At 47.6% G+C, this 16,298-nt stretch overlaps 1 long non-coding RNA gene across 3 annotated transcripts in view; it reads left to right on the top strand.

Moving 5' to 3' along the window:
• The window catches only part of LOC117284503, a 64,044-nt gene that overhangs the window by 26,339 nt on the left and 21,407 nt on the right, over positions 1-16,298 (top strand). The window lies entirely within an intron of this gene.

The following is a 16,298-nucleotide window of genomic DNA, read 5'->3' on the forward strand; positions in this document are numbered from 1 at the left end:
AAAAAAAAAAAAAAAAAAAAAAGTAACCTTCTGATCACAGCTGCCATAGGGGGTTCCGAATTTGCTCTGTTCCGTCCTACTCTGTGCAGTCTTCGGTTCACACAGTGTTCAGTCTCCCTCTAGAACCTCTGCCTCTGGACCCTGTGGTCATCAGGTAGCAGGCTGTAAGTGGTCCATAGTTTAGTGACAGCTTCGCACTGTCTGCACTCTGGTCTTTGCACACTTGCCTCATGGAAAGTCCTTCATCCTCTGTCTACTTGTAGATCTCAAGTCCCTTTACTGTCTTTTCTCTAATAAAAGCAACTTATTTATCTACCTTTCTCCATTCATTTTTATTCAGTCTTTAGGAGGAAAAGTCTGCATCTGGAAATTCACACTGGATCTGTTACTCTTCTGGAAATTCACACTGGATTTGTTACTCCTGTAACACCAGTAAAGTATTTTTCTCTTGCTATGTGGGCTAAGGAAGGGGGAAGCAGCCCTGGAGTGACCAACAAGACAACATAAAAAAGAAGGAAAAGGTCACAGGGAGCTGGAGTTTCTGGTGCAATGTTGCTACAGTTTCAAGATCTGAAACATGATTGCTAGTTTAAAATAGTCAACTAATGACTAAATAAATTAATGCCAGGGGTCTTATATTTCCATAGCAAGGAAACTAATGGGAAATTAATAGTTCATTTGATTGTCTATTTAACTATACATGTTTATTAAGTGTCTGTTTTGTTTTAAGTACTGTGCTACACAGAACCAGACACACAATGTACAAAGCAGAAATGTGGAACTCTTATTTAGCACCTGCACGGCTTGTGTGCCCAAGAGGCCAGGAGGAAATGGCTCCTCTCATGGAGAAGATTATTAAACAACTTAAAATATGACACTTGCAATGACACAGGTGGCAGGAGCACTTACCTTGGCTTAGTGGATCAGGGAAGATTTCTCAGAAGTGACATTTAAGCTGAGATCTAAAGCATGCTCTCCATGCAGATGGAATACCAATGAGTTTCAGGAACTTAAAGATGTTTCATACTATTGGAGGGCATAATGCATAAAAGAAGGGAAATGAGGGAAGATATTTTGGAAGATTTTATTTTTATCTTAAAAAGTAAGGTGAAGCCACTGAAAGGTTTAAATAGGAATGTCTTGCCATCTTTAAAAGTAATTTAGATTACAGAGTAGAGGAAAATGTATTGGTGAGTTCAAGGGTGACATTGAATGGATGTGCTGAGAGAACTTAGGATGTTATTGCAAACAGCCCAAGGCAACATTTATTCGGGTAATGGCCACTGGGAGGGGGAGAGGGTATATGATATTAGATATTTCAGAAGCAAAATTAATTGGACAATGGGGGTAAAAGTAGGGCGGTATCAAATCTACACTGTTGGACTTACTATGTTATATTGAATTTGTGGGTTAGCTTTATCTCCTCCTTATAACCCAGTTGCCACCAAAATTTCCCTTTTCCAAGAGACACACACTCAAAATGATTTTTTTATCCTGCACGAAAGCATAATGCCTACCATATAGGTCCTTGATAAATGTTTCTTAGTGAAATATTTAATGAGCCAAATTAATTCTCTACCTTGCTAACATTTTGAAAACAAAATATTTGTTCAGGAAAAAAAAATACCCATTGGCACCTGTAAAGTCTAATATTTGAAAATTCCAACCCCAAATAGCCACAAGCTACTGATCATTTACTTTAGCCAACAGGAGACATTGCCTTAGTTACGAAATACTGGAGGACCTACAAATTAAGAGAGGAGATGTTTATTTAGCTCACAGTTTGTAGCAGTTTCGGTCCATAGTCAGCTGGCTCCAAGGCAGGGTGGCACAGGGCAGAGGGGCAGGGCAGAGGAGAACCAGCTCATGGCATGGCAGTGGGAAGCAGAGATCAAGGAAGAGGAACGGAGATAAACCTTTCCAGGCCAAACCTATATTGAGCCACCTCATCTAACCTCCCTACATCACGTTTAGCTATAAAGTCATGGGTGGACCAATCCAGGAGTATCAAGTGCCCCATGAAACACTCACCTATAAGAGCCCAAGCTGTGAGTACTGAGACTTTAGGGGGACATCTAGACATAAACCATAACAGGCATTATGTCCAGTGCTAGTAGTATAAAGCCTAATAGTGATAGTTATCATAGAAATTGCTTGTATTTCTGGAATACTTTGCAATTTCCAAAATTCTTATGTCTGTAATGTTAATTGAAGAATACATGACAGTTGTCATGAAAGATCACAATCTAGGAGAGCAGTTAGTTCCAGTGCACAGCTATACGATCAAGTGCTGTGTGGGAAAAACATTGGTCATGGTGCCCAGTGGCCTGTAGTGACATTAAGACCAGGTCAGTCGAGTTGCTTGGGTTTGGATTATCTTGAAGTAGAAGGGGATTGTGGTAGATGGAAAAAAATAAGTCTATGATATTTGGCACTTTTTAGCTCTCTGAACTCAACATTACTCATTTTATGCAGAGAAATCTGGAGTTTCTAAATAGATAATGAAGTTGTCTAAGACCGCTCAGCTGGAATTCAAACCCGTTAGCGTTCTCTACTTGCTTACCCACTTGAAAGGCTGTCCAAGTTTGAGAGAATACAGCAGCAAAGTGATAGCACAAGGCACAAGCGCAACCTGCTGACTTTGATTCCAGAAGGTCAGCAGCGACCACCTGGCCACTCTTCTATTAGAACAACAGGAAACACTAACTTTGTACACTAACAGAAAAAAGTTCCACTTGTGTCAGAAAAAAAAATATGTTAAAATCCCAGTTTGGGTGATAAATTTTATTGGCAGCCTAGCTAAAAGAAACTTTAGACACTATTTAGCCCCAATCCCTTCTGTAATGGACGGGAACACTAACTTTAAAAAAAGTTTGAGTGACTTGAAAACTTCATCACCTTTAACAGTCACGTTCTATCACACCAGGAATCCCTATGTTGGTTGTTAAGCTGTTAAAAACAAGAGCAATGTCTGCTCATCTATTTAATGGAGACACTCCATAAGAGCCTTTATCTCTAAACTCACTGTTATCATATGATGTCTGAATCTGGATTTTTAAAATGCAAATTATGCTCAAGAAATCTAATCAAAGAAAGTGTTAGTTCAACATGCATAAATCCATTAGAGGAATGGGATAAAATGATAGTCACTCTGTCAGAAATAGTAATTTAGCACAATTATTCCCTTAACTATGCAGGTATATAAAGTATGAGCTGGAATTTTCAATTTGCTATTTTTAGATTTTAGCAGACAATTTTTGAAATTTTTTCTATCTAGAAAGTGATCTAACAAGCTTATGCTGAATTTTGACGATGGTATTTCTAAGAATAAGTTGCTTATTTCAAGTAGTAACTTGAAGACCATTTATGAAAGAAACAAGAAACCTCTGTGAGAACTGGTTTAGGACAGAAGAGTGATGCAGAAAGGTTGCTCTGTCATTTTCTTGGAAGTTCCTGCCGAAGGGACGGACTCCACAATTCATTTCAGTGGCTGTTTGTTGATATTAGTTGCATCTCCTGTGGGCCTGACCTGAATTTTTATGGTTGACTTAAAAACCAGGTAATCTCCTAGAAGGCAGCTTTTGTGTTAGATTGTTTTCAGTACCTGTGGGAAGAGGTTTCACTTCAGCAGCCACCTCCATGCCAATTTCAAAGGGAGCTGAACTTTCTCCTGTGGGGTGAGGGTGGTGTATCTCATGGCAGGGTCCTCGGGAGGCAGTGAGGGAAATCTGTTATTCCCGTCTGAGGTGCATTGCGTCTCTCCTGAACTGACTGCTGAGAGCTTCTTCACGACGGGCCCGGACCCGTCTGTTCTCTCAGCTGAAGCTCAGCAGTTTGTGTTTTGAAGGGCACTAGATGTCTCTCACAAAGATTTTGTTTTTCCTAACTTCTTAAATCACTGAAAAAAAGGAACCATTTCTTTTTGTGTTTGCCTGTTTAAAAGATTCTTTGATAAATTTTAGTCTCTGATAGAAATAATAATCTACCAGCATTCTCCTCAATGCATCCCTTTCTCTGAGCTTGATTTGGTCTTACGGGAACTCTTCCAACTCTGATCCACTTTCCTTGAAAGGGAAACTGGGCAGTATTATTGCTATAGGAATATTTGTGTCTTGGTATTGACTTGTGCATTTCCAAATAATAATCATGATTGAGTGGCAAGTAGTTCTTAGGAACTGGTCTATCAGTTTTTCTCTGGAATCCAATAATAGAAAAATAAGAATAGAAAAGATTCCATTCTCTCTTCTAGCATTTTTTTATAGTATGGTAGATATCGCCAAAGATAAAAAACTTACAATGAGTAATGGGCCTTGGGTCAGCCTTTCTTGATGTTGTTGGTACATAAATGAAAACCAGGAGTTATTAAGTATTTTAGCTTTATGTACCTTTGTACTAATAAGTGCATTATACATATGTGAATAAGTGTATAGCAGTATATTTGTTGCCATGGATACAGGGTCTCATCCTAGATGAGGTCCAGACAGTGAAGAAGGGAGTTGATACACTTCCTTCTCTCTCCTCCTTGCTTCTCTATGGCCAGAGCACCTGTAAAGCTGTGTTAAAAATCGTCAAAGGAATTTTAGTGGTTTTCTTGGCTCTAACGGAATCTTCTGGTTTCACTTCTCGGTCCAGGGCAGTGTCCTGTTAGTGATGGGCCCGTGCAGCTGCAGCGCCAGAACCAGTCCCGTGCTGGGGCTGTGGGTCAGAATCCACGGGCTCTGGCCTCCCCGATACAGAGCGGGAGCTTCTCCCCTTGTCGCCATCCGACCAAGCTCCTCCTGCACCAGTCAGCTGTGCGTCGCCATAGCAAACACCGGGGATTATACGCCTGTAGGAGCGAGGTTCACTGTGCATGGTCTTCGGGTGCCAGTGGCTTTGGGTCTGCAGCAGGCCAGTACATCAGGACAGGAGCAGGAGGCAGTGCAAAACCACTGGCTCACAAGCAGCGAGCAGGAGAACGAGGGGAGCAGGGCCCCTTCACCGCCATGCCTCAAGTGACTCAGGTTGTGTCCCGCAAGGCCCTGCCCTCTGAGGGTCCACCCTCCCCCAGCACCCTTGCTGGCCTTCAGTTCAGGGTCTGCCGAGGGCACTTGAGACCCAAGCACCAGCCGACGCGCTGAGCTCCGTTCTGCTCAGAGCAGGAAGTAAGAAAGGAGGGAGACTATGTCTGCCTGTCTCTCATGGCTGTTTCTGGCTTGAAATCACCAGCCCAGAGCCCTGTAGGGAGAACTTTGCCTTCTGCTCCTTTCTGGGCAGATGTTTCTGAGATGATAAACAACAAGACCTAATGGGGCTTCTTGGGCACGAGTTACTAGAAAATCAACATCTTTTCATTTCTCACTCCTTACAGAGACCTGTACATTTTCATTCACTCTCCTATCAAAGCCAGTCTTGGGCTGATAAAAAAGTCTGGCTCCATTAAAGAAACAGTTTTAAAAAAATTACATGAGTTTTAAAAAGCAGAATGGTAACAGAAGCAGCAGCAACAACCATAAAACAGAGCAGAAATATACAAATAGGGTTTTATTGGCAGCAGGTTGAAACTTGATCTGTGTGCTTTGAGTGTGTGAAGCAAATGGCTGTGGTCCACGACCACGTAGAATCACCTGCAGGGAGGGTTTCTCACTACTCTCCTCCTCCTCCGGGCCACAACCCTGCGGCAAGATGTTACCAGTTCTTACATCGTACTCACGGTTAGAGAAGTGGGCTTTTCACGCTAAACCCATGTCTGCAAGGCAGTGTCTCACAGAACTGGCTCTGCGGTATGTCCACGGATGGACTGCAAGCTTTCTCAAACCTCGCAGTGCTTGTAGAAGTTGTCTGTCTTCTGCGACTGCCCAGGTGTGCACTTTCTGAAAAAAACTATTATCCCTTTATCAAGGGATTCTATTACTCAAAAGTAGTTTTGAGCTGCTGAGTCAATCTCACGCTTTTGCATCAGTGGTGGTGTCATTCGTCACAGTTGCGAACCCTGTAGGACAGAATCAGGTGCACACTCTGGAGAGCACAACGGCACAGATGGACCCGGGGGTGTTCTTCTGGGATGTATGTATTCATCGATGATGACTTAAGTCGAACTAACTTGCCAAATGGTGATCGTTCTGTGGCTGTTCCCTCCTTCTCGCCTTAGCACCTCAGTGGCTGCACCCCTCAGAGACCCGTGGGTTCAGGGAGCCCCAATTCAGCAACCTGGTGCTCAGCACTGACTCCTGCTCCTCAGAGAGCACTGGCCACTCACTGTGGCCATCTCTAATTGCTGCAAGATTCCTCTCATTCAGAGCTGTGCCTCCTTATCTGGTTCCCATGCAATCGTGAGGAGAACAGAAGTTATCCTTCACGTGGAATTGCCCTCAATTTCCCAAAGTTCACATTTTCTTAGCTGTGACATTTGCTAGTGAAATGAAAGCTCGGGCTGCCTATCTGGCAGCCATCTGTGATTAGCTAATTGAATTGTTCCAAGGCGCTCGGTGCCACCTTCGGAAGGGTTTTCAGCTCCAATGACTGTGCCTCCCTTCAGGCTGCTCTTGACCTAGAGCTGCTCCTGTTAGTTCAGAAGGAAAAATACATGAGTAATTTTCCCACCCAGTGTGACAGTTACCCCTCTCATCGAACATATCCTCCAAAAGTCGCCTTTCATTCTAGAAATATTGTTGATTGTTGATTTTTGTAGAAATTGGAGACATAAATTATAAAATCTTTTAAGAAAGACTGAAGCTCCCTGGGAAGGGAACATCATAGGAAACCAAAGTCGTGTTCTCTGCAGGTCTTTTCTTCTCTTTTAAGGAGGCTCAACTTTGGATCTGCCAGAAAATAGCGAGCCTACATACTGTACTGAAAAGTCACTAAAATTGTCTTTCATTTTGTTTATTGAAGGAATAGTTCTCCCGGATGTAGATTTATCCTTTGTAGTGCAGGCAGCTTGAAGTCTGCCTCTGTCTCACTAGGATGCTCTTAGCCTGTTCCTCCCAATTCCTCCACGTTGACTTTCTGAATATCAGCTGCTCCTCCTTTGACTCTACCCTTTGTCAGTGCCTGGAGGAGAACTCACCTCATCTGTCAAAACCATACCCTGCCTCAGCCTCTTTTCCTTTCCTTTGTGTACATCACTCTTTAGTCAGTTAAAACAGCTTTTCAGGCCTTAGGATGTGATCCATAAATGGGTCATGAAACCAATTTAATAGGTCACGGCTAGCATTTTATACACAAACTAGAATTGCCTAAACTAGAATAGAGACAAATAGAACAGCAAATGTCAGAGTGCATCTAACAGCCAGGGTGACAGCCGTACTTGAAACTTTGTTTTTGGTTATGAGACAGGGAGAGACTGCTGTGTCTAGGGTCTCAAGGTGAAATGTGTTTCTTGCCATTGGTTGTGGTTGAAAGCACTGAGCTGAAGTTCTGGGATTAGGGTATTCTCTCCACTCCAATCACCTGTGGGGCTTAAAACCCCATATACCTTCTAATATATCAAATCAGAGGCCAGTGAGCTTTTATACATAGATCTTGTGTCAATTGGGGCAAAATTATGTCTCTTTCTCCAGACAAAAAATGTGCAAGAGCATAAGCTCAGAATAAAAATTAGAGTATTCCACGTGTAAAGCTTGGGCACAGTAAGCTTGTTTTTCCGAAATTCTACACCTTTCGTTTCACCCTACCTCCCGTTTTGTTCGTACTTTCCCGTGTCTACCCTCACCGTGAGTTTCTGTTTCTGTCCCCACTTCCTCTCACCTTAACTACCTCCCCGCTATGCAAGCGTAGGACACTGTTCAGATTGGCGTCATCTGGCCACACCTGCGCCCTCCCTGCCGGCAGCACTCCTGAAGTCTTACCTCTCGCTGGTCCCCGGAACGTGTTCCTCAGGCGCAGGGCTGGAAGTGTGTGCCTGTCCATTCGCCGTTTCTCCCTTCGGCCTGATGGGAGTTTGAGTCCACTTGGAACACTGCAGCTTGACACACGTGTAGCACACATATTCTGTGCATTTGGTATTCTTATCCTTAGAAAGCAGCTGCCCGGTAATGGAGACCTGCATTATTACTGAACTGACAGCCTGTAATTCCCTGGAGTTTGACAGAATGAAAACAGGTGGCACCTGCTCCTCTGATCCTGGCAATGGCTAAAAACTGCATTTTCATGCAAACATAAAGTACGAACGGAACTATGATAACTGATGACCCCCCGAATGCACACAGATCACGTGTCATCCTGCCCTGCAGCGCCATGGAGTTGTTGCTTTGCAGAGCTCGCGGCGTTTGTCGGGCTATTCAATCAGCAGCTTCCCGGGCACAGCCCGTGGGGTGTGCAGAGACTGGTGTGTCTCTGTTTCCCTGAGTCTGCTCTGAGGGTGCAAAGTCGTCTTCGCAGAGCACTGCTGCTTCACGATGGGAATAATCCGGGGTGTGTATCTTCATTTTATTCATCTTCAATTTCTGTTTGACAGCATTTCATGCTGCTGGAAGATGTTACATTGACAGTTGAGAGATAATTTTCATCTTTAATCCAGAGAACAAGAGCCACTTGGGAAGTGCCTATAAATATCCTCTGGGTGTCCTGAGATAGGCCTCGTCCCCGTGCTGGAAGGAACACACCTCTGGGAAAGAGGCAACTTTGATCAGTAATTCTCTTCGGAAGATTTACGAGAAATAGATTCCAGTGATCCTCCCGTGAGTCCTGGGGTCAGCTGTCCCGTTTCCAATTCAGCGACTCTGTCACTCCACGCAGGAGGAGAAGGGAGTGCAGGCCCCACGCGAGCCTGTTTTCTTCCCGTGTCCACGCAGGCTGTGTGCCAAGCAGCGCCTTTCTGGTGGTAAGGGCGTCTGGCGCCTTCTCCCTTCCAGTGCTGAGCCCGCCGGCCGTGCCTGTTTCGTCCCATCCCAGATGCTGGTCCCGTGGCTGATGCTCCAGACCTCAGAACTGCAGTGCCCTTTGGCCGGGCCTCCTGCTCTTCCGGGTCTGCTGACTGGGGCTTCACCTGATGATTCCACACGCGCCACCGAGGCCCTCTGAGGCCCTGAGGATGTTTGTTCACTGTGCCCAGATGCCACTTCCTGCTGTTCTTGGCCACCGGGAAACAGGTTCCTTTCTCCACCATCCATGTCTCTGACCTCTTGTCCTTTTTCTGTATCAACCATGAGCCCATAACATGGCCAACAGCCATGTGAGCATGTGTGAGCTCTCGTGTGTGTGTCCGTGGGTATGCACACACGTGCTGGGTGCATCTGTCTCAGTATGGACGCTATAATGCACGCTATGTAGCGTACACTACATGCACATGCATGCACACACACAAATACAAAGCTACAGTGAAAGGGCCAGGACTGCGTGAGTTCACATATTCATAAAGGTACACACGTGTCTGCATGCATATTTGTTGTACACAGTAACTATGTGTTCAAGCCATAAATTATGGTAAACCTTAGGTTCTGTTAATTGTTTTAACACTGTTTATAGAGCAGAGGCCACAGACCACCAGAGACTTAAATGTGGGCCTAGTCTGTAATGCCCATTTGATGCATTAATCCCAAGCTATTTATTTCATCCCAAATGGTGTTGGCAGGTCACTCGTTCAGGTCCCGTTTGGAGGAACTGCTCCTGGCTGGGCGCCCTGGGCAGGATGCAGCCACCCAGATGGGGTCCAGAGCCAGGTTCTGTGGTTTGTGACTCTGCCTTGCCGAATTTCCAAATTGTTGCTCGAGCCCAGGATTCTAGTTTGAGCTCAGGCCGCACGGCCTCCTCCCCTGGATCTACCTCAGGGTTTGCCTTGGCCACGGGTACACACAGCTCCCCACATAGACCGGGGGTGTAAGTCCGCATGGGGTCCCCATGGCCGGGGTCGTGTTCTGGGGTCCTTGCAGGCCGTAAGGGCCACAGCTGTCATAACAGGACAGGCTGTCGGGGCCAACGTTTCTTTTCCTTGTCATTTGCTTTGGGCTTATCTAGGTCCCTTTCCCAGCATTCAGGACTTGAACTCGAGAACGGATCAGAATCATCTGGGAGGTTTGTGGGGCCCAGATGGATCGTGGGCTCCACCCCACTCTGGTTTTGGGGCTCTCTCACACGTTCCCAGGGCCCAGAGCCTGGAAGCTGTGCCCCATGTGACTCTAGGATGCTACTCTGCTCTCCTCACGATCCAGCCGGCGCACGGAGTCGGCACAGTTGATGACCGTTACCTGTTCCAGCTGTTCTGGTAGGGGCCAGGTGTAGGCATGGCTGGGAGGGCCCTCGCACTCCCCTAGGTCGGATACAGAATCATAACGTGCTTCCTGAGCTAGGGGAGCACTCTCGGCCAAGAGCAGGGACCCAGAGCCAGCCGGGCTCTGTAAGTGTGGGACCGGGGGACCCTGGAGGGGAGGGTGAGGAAGGAGAGAAGCAGAGGCTGGAGGCTCCGAGTCTTAGCACCCTGCGCAGATCGTGCTGTCAAGACACTGAAAGTATTGCTCCTTCTAAACATACACTTAAGGAAAGGCCACAGGAGGGTGAAATATACCAGGCGTGGCCCCGGCCCCTCTGACTGATGATGGCACAAATAGCAGAAGGCAGTGAGCACGTGGCCCCAGGCAGGCTCAGGACTCTTTCCTGTCACCCTTACCTGGGTGTGGGTGAGAATGGGGGACCCTGGCCGCTCCCTGTGTTCTGGCACAGAACTGTCCTGTGATCTCCTCCTCTCAGCTGGCCGTGGACCTGTAGAAATCTGGCTAGTGGAGCGTGGCCATGTGGGGTATGTGCTGAGCCGTGCCCAGGCCTGGGCCACAGAAACCTGCCCTCGGCTTCCCCGCTTTCCTGCCCGCAGGATGCAGCTGTTCAGAGGATCGGAAGCCTTGGGCTCCTAATGGGGTGATTTTTCCCGTCCTGAACGCCTACGTCAGTGCTTGGGTCCCACTGCCTGTGCCTTAAGCTCCTAGAATTTCATGCTTATCCTCAAGGTAGGTAGAGGGATAAACAATATCTCTTTGAGAATAATGATCCTCTTTAAAGGAAATTACTGGAAAAATTTATACTTGCACATAAGTCAAATTCAAATTCAAACCTTTAGAAGGTGTGGGGCATTTACATTATGGAAGTAAATATGGTGGGAAAGAGTTCTCAGAACAGTTGATTATAAACAGTGTTCTTTGATAGTTTATAAACAAATTTGTTTATCTTAGTCATCGTCTTATTTAAAGAATCTGTCATAGTGACTGTAATACGTAAATTGATTAGATTAATGTCTGGCTGAGTCAGGAGCACCGCACCCATCTCTCCTGAGAAAACTCCGAGGCCTATTAGGGCTGGAATAATCCGCCCCCTCGGGTGTGTAGAGATCTGACCTTAGACAGATAAACTGTTCCTCTCAAAAACCTCAAGTCCTGACTCCATTAGCCTCAGCCCCTAAAGCATACAATCCAAAAACTAACATGTGGCCAATAAGAATGTGCCAAATATCCTGGCTCCACCCCCCGCCATACCCTATCCAATAGTGATCCAGTAGCGCCACCCTGGCTCCACCCCCCCTTACACTATATAAGCCTGTGCATTTGCTAAATAAAGCAGGAGTGTTCCAGAAGCCTCCCTGGAGTCTGCATGGTGATTCCATGCCTTGCCCTCACAGTCTGGGTCCCTGAACCTTGTTGCGTGAGTGGGCTTGTGGATGAAAACAACAGTAAATAATAAATACACAAAAATGAGTTGAAAATTGAAGCCAGGAGGTGCAGATGTATGCAGGAGCCTAATCCTTTGATGTTTTTTGAATCACGTGGAAGAATTTGACTTGCTCCTCAGGAAGCCATGGAAAAATGTAAGAAAAAACAGACAGCGATCTAGTTTTACTTTGGAAAGCTTACAATAATGAAAATAACTTTCTTGACGTGAAACCGATTTAAACCAGAAAGTTTGGAGGTTCTTTTCGTAATACAAGTGGGCGGTGGTTGTGTTGCAATCGTAGACTGTGCAAAATGCCAATGACCTGGTGAGTGAAGACGCGTTGGGAAGGAAGAGCGGACAGCGGGGGTGGGGGTGTCCTCAGGAGCTGCAGTGGCGGCGGGGAGCCAGAGAAGAAGTCAGGTATTCCTGCGCGGCCAGCCAAGGCAACAGAGTGGCTGGTGCTCGCTCCCTGACGGGTTTCTGGGAAAAGCAAGGTGGGAGCTGTAGTCACCACCACATGAATTATTTTCTCAGTGCTTGGTTTGGCAGAGGCTCCTTTCCAGCTAGAGGGCTCTAACCTAGTTTCCCGGCCCCTTTCTCCTGTACCCTGGCATCCTCTGCTTTCCTTACCCAAATGGCTCGTTTGTGGATGGTACCTGCAGTTGTGCCCCGTTTCCCCAGGAGCCCCAGCCCAACCGGACTCTTCCTCGCGTGTTCTTGGTCTGTGTGCAGCCACAGAGCGGGGCAGCAAGTGCATTCCCTTCCACACTGCCCCACCCAGAGCCCAGGGAGGCCCGTCACCCTGCGTGTGATGGGAATGCAGTTGCAGATTGGTACGAACTCACCCTGCATGTGTCAGGGAGAGGCCCCAAGCTGGAATAGGGTGGGAACAAAGAGCTGCGCATCAGAAGGAACCTGGCGGCTGAGTTCAGCAGGGATGGTATAGAAGGACGTGTCCTTGCCCTGGCACCGTGGGCTGGGGCACGGGGCAGCCTCATGAGTACTCATCCCATCCGGGGAGAGCAGTGCGCCCTCAGGGCAGGCCCCACCCTCAGCGGGGTCTCCCCAGTCCTCCAGGGTCTGGGCGGGCCTGAGGCAGTGCTCCTCCCGCTGAGGACAGCAGTGGGGGTGTTGGTGAGAGTCCCTATGGTGCTGGCGCGTCACTGTGCATCTGAGATACGTATTTATTTGTGAATAATTAGTTCCTTTTAAGAGTCAGCACCCTGTGGAAGGAAAGACAGGGACAGTGGAGGGAGCAGAGCCATCAAGCTCCAGGGGGGCTGGGATGGTGGGGCAGGGCTGGCATCACTGAGGTCCTGTGTCTCGCAGTACCACGGTGCCCAGCTTCCTTCCTGGTCCACCTAGAACGTCGCTTCTCTGGCCTCAGTCTCACTTTAAGCTGCCACAACAGTCAGTATGTTGCTTTTATGTACTGGATTGTTCAAGAACATGCTTTTAATTTAAAAGATCATTTCGTCGCTGTGTATTTGTAAATAGATATAACAACCCTGCATTTTACTCCATTTGTTGGTCCCTGAACCCAACGACAGGGCGGGTGTTTGGGGTCCTGTGACTTCGATCCGTTTTCCGTCTGAGCCAGGGTGGTCACACACAGAAAGTGGAACAGGTGGTAAAGGAGGGCCGCAGGTCGGAAGCCCTGACACTGCTTTAACACGAAGATAAAAACTGTGTGAAACTAGTATATGATTTGTATGCGAAATGGGGTGTGACGATCCCTGAAAACAGTTTATTTTCTTTCAATCCTGTTTACTCTATTAATACACTGAGCAAACTCTTTTTTTCTAGATAGCGCCAAAGTAAACTTCTGCCTGCTGGCGTCTGATTTTTTGTGATTGGCTGAATTAATTGGACTTGTGAAGCCCAAACAGGTACGCAGCCTGATGCAGGGTCGCAGCAGACTCCCTGCATCTCAGCCCGGGATTCCGAGCGGCCGTCCCAGAGCTGTGCGTGGAGACGCCTTCTTCGCCGTGGGATGTCGTCTTGGAGACTGGAGTGGCCAGGTTCTGCCCCGCTGACCTGTACCTGCAGCTGACGAGGGGAAGCGACTGCGGCCGGTGAATGAGCTTCCTGCGGGGAGAACGCTGCCATCCCGTGTCGCGGTGTTCTTACACAGAGGGAGGGGCACAGGCAGGGGCACGCAGTGTGCCCAGGGCAGGGACGAGAGCCTCACACCACAAGGGAGCGGACAGCTGCAGAGCCTCTGGAGGGGATGAGCTGCCCGCGCCCCACCATAGGCTCTGGGCTCCAGCGGGTGCAGGGTGCCTTTGGACTGAGCTCATGAGTTTGTTTCCTGGTCCCGGCGCCCAGGAAACAGCTCGCTTCTGCCTCCAGAATGTCTGAGCGATGCTCGGATGTCAGAACGAGAGGCAGACAGCAGCTGGGGTTTCAGTGGCCCTGGGGCGTTCTGTGGCCCCTCAGAGGAGAAAAGAGGCCGGGAAGGAAGCACAGTGCTGTCCACACTGAGCTGCCAGCTGCACCTGTTCATCCCAGAAAGAAGGATCCAGTTTCCCTGCCGCGCTCTGCTGCCAAGGGGAGGCACCGCTGGATGCTAGGGCTGGAGGAAAGGAGGACTCTTTTGGTGACCGCAGCAGGACGTGGGCAGCTATGTCACCAGCGCCCCGGATCTGCACAGGTGTGTGCTCTCCCCACAGCAGCCTCAGCAGCCTCTCCGGGGCTTGGCCTTCTCTGTGGCACTGGTGGCAGCTTGAACTTTGAGACCTAGGCCTCCTGGTTCCCGCCTGGCTGGGCAGTGGATCCCCAGCAGCAGAGGCCTGGGCACTGTGACAGCTCTGCTCCTGGGAGGCCCGAATGCCACCTGCTTCTCCAGGCTATAAGGTGATAGCTCCTCTTCTGCCTTCCCAAGGCTCCTCAGCTCTACACGCTTCCCAGCTCTGGGTGACTCTTGCCCTTTGGAAATACCTGTGCCAAGTACTAACTTCTCCGGAAAAAAAGACTCCTGTTACAGTGCACAGTTTTCTGCTCCCAGTGGCTGTGAAATCAGGATCCATGCTCAAAAAGCAACCTGGCAGCTTGTGCCTTTCCACCGACGAGCTGACGAGGCCAGGGTGCCTCTCCTCTCACCGTTTGTCCGCACTGATGTTTCTGCTACTTGTAACCACAGGATTCCTGCCTACGGCTCTTTACGTGATCCACTGATGACAAATACTCACTGAGAGTCTTGGATTTCCCTTTGCGATATCTGTGCATCTTCTCTGTGATTGTCCAGCAGGAACAGCATACGGAAATGGCTCAGATTAACTCAAGAAAACAGGAGTTGGGCTGGCTGAACCCTGAATACTGCTGGGCTCAATCAATTACACACACAAAGGAGGGAACGCAGTTTCTTAAGTTTGGATGCAATAATTATGATTGGTACTTTTCAGAAGAAACCTTACAAAGTTTAGCTGTTGGGGAATAATGTTGAAGTTAAATATTGAAATTGGGGATTGCTGGGAAATTAAAAATATCCATTACATACGAATTTCCTTTATTATGTGACAAAGAGACTCAAGCTGAGATGATTTGGAATCTTTGAAGATTAGGGAATTGGAAAACTCCAAGCAACTTTGGCTTTTAAGAATAAAGATTGAGAACAGGGCGTGGTGGTACACACCTGTGGTCCTAGCACTCATGAGGCTGAGGCAGGAGGATTACTACAAGTTTGAGGCCAGCCTGGACTGCACAGTGAGTTCAAGGGCGGACTTGATTATGGAGAGAGACCCTGCCTCAAAAAATAAATAGGAAAAAAAAAAAAGGCGGAAAGAAAGATGGAGTTTGTTGTGGGCAGAGCTACCTAGAGTCAGAAGACCCACACTTTCATTCAGAAGGCTGATACTTATTAACGTTGCTAGGTGACAAAAGCAAAGATCCTTTTTTTTCTGGATGGAAGTATTTGATATAAGGTAACTTCAGGAATCTCGATCACTTCATAAATTATTAGAAAAAGTTGCCTATGAGATAAACCATTTTCCATTACAGAAATTTTTCCAAGCACAAATTTAAGTTTTCCTAAGTGCTTTATTTCTGTTGTTATGCTACGTCATGTTTATTTTATTTATCTAACAGCAGGAAAAATTCATTGAGAGAAAGATAGCTTCTGTCTAAGAGAGACAGAGGGGGACTGGAAAGTGGGCTGCCCTGTGGAGTGTAATCTTGAAGCAGTTCTGCAGAGAAAATGAGCAGGGGCCCTGAGGACGTGAACTTTGTTGTTTAAAAGCTCTGGACCAGCACTAGTACCTCTGCACCTAGGGCAGGAAGACACCAACCTGCCTGTTTCAGAACATTTCGGGGTCTTCAGGGGCTGCGGTTTTGGAGCCGAGGCTCCCAGAAGGGTTGATCGCATGGCAAACAGTAGAGTGTTCCAGAGGCTGGATTGCAGGGAGGACACGTCCATCCTGGACCACGTGGGAAATAGTCTCTGGCCCAAGCAGGGCCCAGGGATCCGAGCTGGGCTGTTTCCATTTTCTGTTGCCTTTCCCTTCTGTCACCTTGAACTTTAAGGAAACGTTTTGTTGGAGTGTGATGTGTCCGATACCTGGGCTTTGGTGGGGCTGGGAAGCAGTGTCTTTTCTCTGGAAGCCACAGCGTGGGATATGGGTGCCGTGGTCATGACCAGGAAAAGGTGGCCGTGCTCCTGAGCATGGTCTCACACAGGATGGCGT

This window comes from Fukomys damarensis, unplaced genomic scaffold (assembly GCF_012274545.1).
Source record: "Fukomys damarensis isolate Sample0158 unplaced genomic scaffold, DMR_v1.0_HiC HiC_scaffold_5, whole genome shotgun sequence".
Classification (NCBI taxonomy): Eukaryota; Metazoa; Chordata; class Mammalia; order Rodentia; family Bathyergidae; genus Fukomys; species Fukomys damarensis.